Below are 10773 nucleotides of genomic sequence, written 5' to 3' on the forward strand. Positions count from 1 at the left end.
CCAATTTATGCACATAAGAACGAGAGCTCCACCAACATGTATATCATTGAAGAAGCAAGTGATTCATGACGTAAACGTGTGCTCGTTTGCGTTACCCCGATGAAACTATGGAATTGGGAAGTTATTCAGGTCGAAGACTGTAGCGGAGCACTGCAGTGACATTGTAGCATGTACTGTAGTAGCACTGTTCACAGCCGGCCGAGAAATCAGAGAAACAAAGAATCCACACGAGCATGTGGAAATGATCCACGGCCGTGTGGAAATTCCGCACGGGGGCGTGTACCGTCCACGCCCGTGGAGTCACCCGATTCCAGCCCTATTTAAAGCCGATTCAGCCCCGATTTTGGTATTCTTTTCTCCATCTTTTCCCTAACTTGCGAGAGGGCTTCGGCTAGGGTTTTGAAGGGTATTGGCTAGGTTTTTGGAGAGGTTTTATGGCTCCGACATCAAACATCATTTGGAAGAAGGTTATGGGGAGAGCTTTCGTCGGCACCGATCCGATGAGGTGTATCCTAAGCCGGACAAAGGATTCCTTGTGACAAGTAGAGGACTCTCCACAAGATCATCGACACGACCATTGAGGGGGTTTCTTTATGGATTCATTGCTTTTACATTCGATTTTTTTTATTGTACTTAGCTCCATGGAGAGCTAAACCCCTAGTGGGTACTTGGGTGATTGTGAACCCTAGGATGTATTTGTTTCATTGAACCTCTTTATTATGCTTTCAATAAATTGATGTTTATTGTGAGTTCCAACCTTAAATGCTTGATTGTATGAACATTTCCCTTAGAGTGACACTAGGGTTGAGAGTTCTTGTTGGTAACCTTGTGAGTGAGTGACACACCACGAGGGTTAGACAAAGCTAGGTTGGAGAGGGTTGAGAGAGTGAGTCGAGAGGTACATGAGCATCCCCTTTCCCCTCCGACGTGATAGATTCTACCTCCGTTCCTCGAGTTCTTTATGGCCATAATAGAGTGAATGGTCTAAGGTATGAATTTCCGTTGGGGCTTAGTTGCGCGTGCAACGGAGTGAAGCATTGAGGGGATCTTAGTATCTAGTTCTTAATTGTGGTTAGGGACCTTCCGCCTGGACCAAAGGGTTAGGTCTATAATTAGGAAGAGATTTATCACTTGGAATCCCTAGAACTCATTGCAACTTTATTCGAGTGCGAGGTTGAGAGGTTATTTAATCTCTCCTCCGGGACATGAATAGAGTTAGGCATAGTTGACCTTAGATTTGGGACTATGTATGTAAGGATTTCCACGACTCACCATTGCATTGATTAGGAAGCATAATAGAGAGTTCTTGCACTTGAAGTGATTATCCTAGGTGAAACATCATCCGAGTACCCCATCTTTATCGATTTTCCTACCTCCTCCTTAATTTTGCTCTCTTACTTGTTGCTTTTAATTGTTGAGAATTGAATCATTGTCACACTTATCATTGTTGATATTCCACATAGCTAAGAATCGAATTAAGTGTCTTCACTCCCTACTCCATTTGGATTCGATACCCGCTCACCCGAGATTATTACTTCGACAAACCCGTGCACTTGCGGGATATACGCAAGGGGACCTTGTCATGGCCTCACTGGATATTCACGAAAAATATTATACACGCCCGTGCAGGAATTCTACACGGCGTTGGACATTCACACGCCTAACTCACAGGGGCGGTCGCACGCCCTTGTGTCTTCTCTGGATGGAGAAGACTCCTCTGTAGATTTTCACACGGGTGTGCGGAAATTACCCACGCTCGTGCATGGTTCACAAGGTTAACCACAGGGGCGAGTCCACGCCCCTGTGTGCTCTCTGGAAAATCCGCCCAACTCTGCAGGAATCCACATCCCGTGCGGAAATTACCCACTTGCGTGTGACAGTCGCATGGTCATTCACAGGGGCAGCCGCACGCTCCTGTGCCTTCTCTGGATGAGCTCGCAGTATACACCCATGGGCGTGTGGAAATTCCACACGCCCGTGTGTTTTCTCTGGATGACTTAGAAAAATCTGCAGGCTCTACAGAATATTTCTGAACATGTTTGCACACTCAGAGCCTGCCCTATTATGCAAATTTTACTAGTGAAAAACACGAAATAGAACCCAAACGACCAAACTTTGGCCAAATCCTCAAAAAACACATGATGACTTTAAAAACCCACAATAAAATTGCAGCACAAGCATCTAAAAATTCAGACATCAACACTTAATGATTTATTTATGCAAACGACCTAAAGTAAAAGATAAGAAAATAGTAAAAACTAGGGTTGCCTCCCAAGAAGCGCGTGTTTAACGTCACGTAGCTTGACGTATCTTGTCTTACCTCATGGGGGTTCATGAATGAAAGTCGCCCTCTTACCCATGACTTGGAAGCATGATGTGGAAAGTCTCATGAGGGTCGAGGGTGTATTATCGGGCTTCAGACCACGTAGCAATTGTTCATCCAGCCTTCTGGGTTCATGTGCGTCTCCAACAGTCTTGGAGTATTTTCGGTGGTGTCTCATAGCCCTCTTCATTTTCCGGAGCACCTTCTTCAAGATCCCTGTGGTAGATGTTACCTCCTCAATCGACCCAAGCATCATTACTTCTTCATTGCTCTCCTCTTGGTCGAACAAACCTTCATATGTATCCGGGTTGAACATTTCCTGCATGTATTCATCAACAAGCTCATCAGTAGTGTCTAGGAAATACAAAGTGTCATCAAAATCGAGAGAATACCGCATGGCTTCAGCAAGGCGGTAAGTGAGTTTGTCATCTCCAACTCTCAATGTGAGCTCTCCGCCGTCCATGTCAATCAATGCTTTGGAAGTCCGCAAGAACGGTCTCCCAAGTATCAAGGGTACATCCGCATCCTCATCGACATCTAGCACTACAAAGTCAACCAGAAAAATATACTTGCCCACCTTGACAAGCACGTCTTCAATGATGCCTCTCGGATGTCGCACCATTCGGTCCGCCAATTGTAAAGTTATCCGAGTAGGCCTAGGCTCTCCCAAGCCTAGCTTTTGGAAAAAAGTGTATGGCATGACGTTGATACTTTGCCCCCCGAATCCGGCAGTGCCATTTGTTCACCTAAGTTGCCGATGTTACATGAATAATAAAGCTTCGGGTCTTTCTTCTTGTTCGGCATGTTCTTTTTGCAGACACCGCCGAGCATGAAGCATCTAACACCATCAAGCACTCTCCTCCAACTTCCTCTTGTTGGTCAACAAGTCTTTCAATAATCTCGCATACTTAGGCATTTGAGCTAATGCCTCTACAAAAAGGAATGTTGATGTGGAGTTGTTGAATAAACTAAGGAACTTCTTATACTGTTCATCCCCTTGGTTCTTTTCAATCTAGAGGGATAAGGGATTCTTGGCTTGAAAGGTGGGGATGCCACCTATTTCTCTTCCTTCACTCCCTCCTAAACCTCTATAATCTCGGGTGCATGTTCTTTCGGCTTCTCACTCAAAGGCCTCCCTTCAACCTCATGACCACTTCTCAAAGTGATCGCCTTCACATGTTCTCTAGGGTTGGTTTCCGTATTGCTTGGTAAACTTCCATGTGGCCTTTCAAAGAGAGACTTCGCAATTTGCCCCACCTGATTTTCAAGGTTGTGCAAAGAGGCGGTGTGATTGCAAAGTGTAGCCTCGACTGATTCAAACTGTGTATTTGCAGATTGAATAAATCTAGCCAAGTGCTTCTCTAAATTTGTCATTCGGGTTTCCAAGCCTGAAATTCTGTTTTCCACTTGGGGGGCTTGTTGTTGTTGGAAACCCAGTGGCCCCATGAACTTTTGTGGTCCTTGATTACTCCATGAAAAGTTGGGATGATTCTTCCAACCTGAATTATAAGTATTGCTATATGGGTTCCCTTGGGGTCTCATGCCATCACCTACAAAGTCAACGCTTTCCACTGAAGAAACATCACCAATCGAGATCAGGCAATCGGAGAGAGCATGTCCTCCACCACAACCGATGCAATTGGTCATGGCCGCAACTCTATTCAAAGCTATGAGATCTAGCTTCTTACTCAGACTATCTACTTGCGCCGCCAATGAGTTTACCACATAAATTTCATGGATACCGGCCACCTTTTTCTTCTCTCTAGCATTCCCTTGGTAACTATTTAACCCCATTTCCTTGATTAATTGACGAGCCTCATTGGGGGTTTTGCTACCTAAGGTACCTCTTGCTGCCGCATCAAAGAGTTGCCTTGTACTCGGGTTCAAACCATTGTAGAAGGTTTGAACAATCATGCACTCCAGGAATCCGTGTTGCAGACACTTTCTCAGGAGCTCCTTGAACCTTTCCCATGTCTTGAATAGAGACTCCAATTCCAACTGAACAAAGGACGAGATCTCATTCCTAAGCTTTTCTGATTTTTCGGGAGGGAAATAACGGGCTAGAAAAGCTTCTACCATATCCTCCCATGTAGTGATTGATGCTCTAGGTAATGAGTGTAGCCACTGCTTCGCTTTCCCCTTCAAGGAAAATGGGAAGGCTCTTAATTTGATGGCATCATCCGTAACCTCTTTTATCTTTAGCATGCCGCACACCTCGAGAAAGCTCTCTATATGACTATTTGGATCTTCATCGGCCAAACCGTTGAATTGTGCAGACTGCTGCAGCATATTGATGAATGCCGGCTTTAGCTCGAAGTTCTGAGCTATAATCGGAGGACGCACAATACTCGATTGCGTCCCCAACACTGAATGTCTGGCATAGTCGGATAGTGTTCGCTATTGCTTATTCTGTCCTGCCATGTTTCAGATTCCTCTCCTTCCAAATCAGCTGAATTATGTTGTTCTTCCATAGGTTTTTTCCCTTTTCTTCTAAGTACATACGTTCAAGCTCAGGGTCTTCTTCAATCAATATTGATGGATTTCCTCGGGTCATAACCTGGAGCTGCAACAAAAAGAAAGAAAAAGAAAATCAGAACGATGATAGAATGAGAAGATATGAAACAGAATGTATGGTGAAATAGCTATGAAAACAAAGTGCAAAGTATCTCTATACTCCTACTCCGCGGCAACGGCGCCAAAAACTTGACAAGGTCCCCATGTGTATATCCCGCAAGTCCACGGGTTTGTCGAAGTAATAATCCCGGGTGAGCGGGTATCGAATCCACAGGGAGTAGGGAATAAAAATACTTAATTCGATTCTTAGCTATGTAAAAGATCAATGATAATGAGTGTGATAATGATTCAATTCTCAATAACAAAAGCAACAAGAAAGAGAGCAAAAGTAAAGAAGGGGGTAAGGCAATCGATAAAGATGGGGTACCCGGATAATGCTCCAGCTAGGATAATTGTTTCAAGTGCAAGAACCCTCTATTATGCTTCCTAATCAATGCAATGGTGAGTCGTGGAAATCCTTAATTATATAGTCTCAAATCTAAGGTCAACTATGCCCAACTCTATACATGTCCCAGAGGAGAAATCGAACAATCTCAACACCTCGCACTCGCATAGAGTTGCAATGAGCTCTAGGGATTCCAAGTGATAAATCTCTTCCTAATTATAGACCTAACCCTTTGGTCCAGGCGGAAGGTCCCTAACCACAATTAAGAGCTAGATACTAAGATCACCTCAACGCTTTACTCTGTTGCACGCGCAACTAAGCCCCAGCGGAAGTTCATCCCTTAGACCATTCACTCTATTATGGCCGCAAAGAACTCGAGGAATGGAGGTAGAATCTATCACGCTGGAGGGGAAAGGGGACGCTCCTGTACCTCTCGACTTATCCTCTCAACCCTCTCCAACCTAGCTTTGCCTAACGCTCGTGGTGTGTCACTCACTGACAAGGTTACCAACAAGAACTCTCAACCCTAGTGTCACTCTAGGAGAAATGTTCATACAATCAAGCATTCAAGGTTGGAACTCACAACAAACATCAATTTATTGAAAGCAAAATTGATAAGTGCTTGAGTAGACATATTTTTATATATGTTTTACATGCATTGAGCATCATTTTTACTGTGGTTTATGTCTCATATTGTGTATTTGGTGTTCTTTTATGCATATAGGTTGTGAATGCCTTGGAGAGTAAAAAGGAAGCAAAGATGGGCTATAAAGACATAATGTTGGGAGTTCTTGTTCAATTCAATGACCAAGACACGAGAGGAGTTTATAAACGTGGAGATGTGTGCCAACTTCTAAGAAGATTCAAGTTAATTAATTAGTTGGAAGGGCACAAAGGCAGCCACATCTTCATGTTTCTTCTCTTTGTGAAGATTGCAAGACCTCTCAAAGATACGTGGCCTCAAGAGAAGAGTGTAGCAAAATTACTGTTCACGCGGCCGCGTGGAAATTCCAGCTGCCGCGTGAAATTCTTGCGACCGCAGCGCGCGTGGAAAAATCCACATGGGCGCGTGAGGGCACGCGTGACGATGCGATCTAAGGCCTATAAATAGCCGTTTTGCCCTATTCTTTCTCATCTTTTGTGCGACTCTTGAGGGGTGAGATGGCTAGGGTTTGGAGAGGAGGTCTTTATGGCTTTGGAGGCGCTTCATCACCAACTTTGATCGATTCCTCCTCCGTCATAGCATCAAGGAAGCCACCGTGAACCTAGCTCGAGTGGGTCCTTCAAGACGCCAAAGCTCTCCATCAAGGCCATCGGTTCATATATAAGGGGTTTATTTCTATGGTTTTTAATGTACTTTCATTCATTGATGGTGTGTTTTGTATGTTGCTCCATGGAGGGCTAAAAACCCCGTGAGGGTATTTGGGCTTGTGAACCCTAGGATTCTCATCTTTTGTGGATTTGCTTAGTGTTTCTATTTAATCCGAGTTTGATTAAGTTTCATTCTTGATTAAGTTTCATCTTTTGTGGTTTGCATGATTTGTTGCCTTGGTGGGAGAGAGATCTCCATTAGGGTTAGAACCTCAAGATTGAAGAGGGTTGAGAGGGTGAGTCATGAGATAGTGAAGTGTCCCCTTTCCCCTCCGATTGGTGTATTCTATCTCCATTCCCTAAGCTCTATGCAACCATATTTGGTGGGAGGCGTGAGATTGCTCGATTTCTCCACCGGGACCTCGTAGGGGACTAGTAACGGTGATCTAGAGATAGACCCGATTATGTTTGGATTTCCACGACTTAACTTACTCATCATATAAACACTTTGTTTATTCGGTACCTAATACCTGAATCCTAGGGGGAGCATTGCCCGAATACCCCACTTTTACTGATTGAGATTCTCCTTCGATTTTACCCTTGCATATTCGTCTCCGGTGTTCATCTCTTCGCACATTAGATCACCACACTATCCTATTATCATTAGGCTAGATAGTAGAGAAGAAGTTAGTACTAGTAGCCCTGTTCCCTGTGGATTCGACTACCCACTCACCGGGGTAATTATTACTTCGACACCCGTGCACTTGCGGTTTACACGCATATTCGGACGTGTCAAAAATAAAGAGGTTTAAAGAAACAAATACATCCTAGGGTTCACAATACCCGAGTACCCACTAGTTGTTTAGCTCACCATGGAGCTAAGTACAATCAAAGAAATAGAATGTAAAAGCAATGAATCCATAAAGAAACCCTCTCAATAATTGTGTTGATGGTCTTGTGGAAAGTCCTCTACTCATCGTCCAAGGATTCCCTCGTCCGGTATAGGATACGCCTCAACGGAAGCTCCCCTACCAACCTTCTTCATAAGGAATGACGATGTCGGAGCCGTAGAACCTCTCCAAAACCTTGGCCAATACCCCTCGAAACCCTAGCTGAAGCCCTCTCTCAAGTTAGGGAAAAGATGGAGAAAAGAATACCAAAATTGGGGCTGAATCGGCTTTAAATATGGCTGGAATCGGGCGACTACACGGGCGTGGATGCTCCACACGCCCGTGCGGAATTTACACACGGGCGTGGATAATTTCCACACGCCCGTGTGGATTCTCTATTTCTCTGGTTTCTCGAGCGGCTGTGAACAGTGATGCCACAGTGTTGCATTTGATGGAGCTAAAACCTTGGGAGTGATGTTCCAATGGGTTGTGATGCACACACGGCTGAGTGCCGAAGCATCTTGGCCTTGTCCATGGCAAGATCTCAATTCCTATGCTGATAAGACCATCTGCACGCAACAAAAATGACTAGAGTATATAAAAGGTAAAGCAATGAAATACAACTCAAGTATACAAAAATAAACTCAGAAGGAAAGTCCTTTCTGAGTATACAAGTCCAAAATATAATACTGAAAATGAAAGATGAAAATATAAACACAACATAAAGTAAAGATGCATCAAGCATCAATGCCAAGCTGGGGCTCCGCTACTACTACTGCTGGTGAAGATAGATCAAATGGTGCTGGTGGATCTAGTGGTGGTGACATTGGAGGAGCCTGAGGTGTCCGGGGTCTCATAATGTATGGTGAGGAGGAGTCTCGCTCTAGTAACTGTCATAGGGTGTCAAGACGTGCTATCACCTCTGTATGCTGCACAACCTATGTCGCACGAACCTCAGCAATCTCAGTCCTTAGCACCCCTACCGCACTCTCGAGCTTCTCAAATCGATCAAAGGCCCGAGAGGGTGAGAACATGTGCACTGGAGGTGTCTCCTATGTTGTAGGGGTGCCTCGGTCTTCATCTGCACAGGCTGAGGCTTGGGGACTAGCTGAGACCCCTCGGTAGTGTCACCATCACCCTCTACTATCTCTAGGGCAGGTATAACTAAAGCATACACTCTTGGTCCATGTCTATGCACTAGCCCCATCAGTCTTATCGTGTCTAGGCCGAGAGGAGAGGGAACGATCGCCTTATCGGCCCCGCAGATGGCGTCCAACAAACCCATGGCCATGGCGAGTTTAGTGATGTAAGGGCCAGAGAACAGTACTCCCACTCTCGCATACTAGCCCTGGTGCCTCAAGTAGTTTGCCACTATGTGTCCCAGGTGAATCGGCTCGCTTTGGACCATGGAATACAAGTAGAGTAACCCTAGCCGCTCAAAACAATTGTGTTGTCACATCGGCCACTAAATGATCTATTGAGGATGACGTGTAAGTATCTGTAACTCGGTCGAGATAGGGATGTGGCCTTAAACACGCTCGGCTCATACTGCCCCTGTCCACATAAAGCTCTATATGCTCGCTATGGGGTTAGTGCGCCATGATAGTCCGTAGGCAGACGACCGTACTCCTTTGTATGTGTGTAGGCCTCATCATACAAGCCCAAAAGGACTGAAAACTATGAGACACTCATGTTGCAGTGTTGTCTGAGTGCTCTGAATTGTATAACGTCGACACTGTCGAATCTGGAGTACGATCTGTCGAACTCAAAACATGAGAGCACCTCCAAGGTAAGGTGACGAATAGCTGCTCTCATATCGTCAGTAATCTATGCCAGCTGCCGAGTGAGAGGAACTCCTGTACCTTATCTGCCATCTCACCGGCCATCTGAATATCTCTATGCACGTTCATGTTTGGGAGTCGAGTCTGACCAAACTTGAGCTTCAAAAATCACTGAAACCAAGCCTGGTGCTAGGGAATGGCGAACTCTATGAGCTCTGTCTCAAAGGAGTGCTCTCTAGAACGTTTGCCGGATGCAATCTTTGTCCTGGGTTGTATGTCTGTAAGAATTAAAAAGAAATTAATCAAAATGGCTCACATAATTAATACTGCAAAAATCCACACTGTCGTGTGGAAATTACACACGCCCGTGCCGATCCACGGGGCTTGAAAACCGCACGGCCGCACATAAAAAATCCAAAAATACATCTTAATATCATTTCTAACTTTATTCTAAGCATGCAACAATCATCTAATTATAGAAACAAAGCAACATTCACAAATTTAACCAATTAAAATCAAGTAACGGCGAAAAGAAGAGAGAAAAATGATTTACCAATGAGATGAAGATGAAAATGTCAAAAACGGCCGGAAAAGCCAAGCAAAACCCTTCAAATCGACAGTCCAAGGTTAGGAGAGTGATTAAAAGTGTTTTCTGAAGGTTTGGGAGTAAAGAGATGAAGAAACACAAAGATGTCTTAAAGAAAACCCGCGACTTTCGGATTTTAGTACATCCACACGGGCGTGTGGAAATTACCCACGCCTGTGTGACTCCACAAGAGAGCTCTATAGGGGCAGACGCATGCCCCTGTAGTTTCTCGAGATGGCACTTTTCTACTCTGAACGAATCCACATGGGCGTGTGGAAATTCCCCACACCCATGTGCCTAACCCATAGGCCCAGACTCACACCCCTGTGGTTTCTCTGTCCAATAGAGAAAATTAACTAAGTGTTTTACACACCCATGTGGGAATTCTTGACATGTCCGAATATGCGTGTAAACTGCAAGTGCACGGGTGTCAAAGTAATAATTACCCCATTGAGTGGGTAGTCGAATCCACAGGGAACGGTAGTATTAGTATTAACTAATTCTTAGTTATCTAGTCAAAATCAATGGATGTGGTGAAATGAACTAATTGCAAGAAAATTAATAACCAAGCAAACAGGCAAGAAAAACAAGTAAAGGAGATCTCAATCAATAAAGATGAGGTACCCGGACAATGCTCCCCTAGGATCTAACATGAAGCTCAAGATTCACTAAATGCTTCTAAACCGAGTCTAATGAGTCGAAGCACTCGAAGAATAACCGGCGCTTGCCTCCAGCCACCTGCACTAGTCCCCTACAAGGTCCTGGCAGAAAAATCGCACAATCTCAACACCTCAAACTCCATATGACCGCAATATTCTCTAGGGACACCTAAGAGTGAAACCGATTCCTAAAGGTGAATCCAACCCTAATTCCCGGCGAAGGATCCCTAACGCCCAACAAGGTCCCGGTGGAGAAATCTCTCA

The 10773-nt window shown here is 44.7% G+C and overlaps 1 non-coding gene across 1 annotated transcript; it reads left to right on the top strand.

The window, feature by feature from the left end:
- The first annotated feature begins 4247 nt into the window (after positions 1-4247).
- On the top strand, positions 4248-4354 carry LOC120253746. Its single transcript, XR_005534391.1, has one exon. It is a non-coding gene; the product is annotated as a small nucleolar RNA R71 (small nucleolar RNA).
- Positions 4355-10773: the final 6419 nt, after the last annotated feature.

This window comes from Dioscorea cayenensis, unplaced genomic scaffold (assembly GCF_009730915.1).
Source record: "Dioscorea cayenensis subsp. rotundata cultivar TDr96_F1 unplaced genomic scaffold, TDr96_F1_v2_PseudoChromosome.rev07_lg8_w22 25.fasta BLBR01000186.1, whole genome shotgun sequence".
Classification (NCBI taxonomy): domain Eukaryota; kingdom Viridiplantae; phylum Streptophyta; class Magnoliopsida; order Dioscoreales; family Dioscoreaceae; genus Dioscorea; species Dioscorea cayenensis.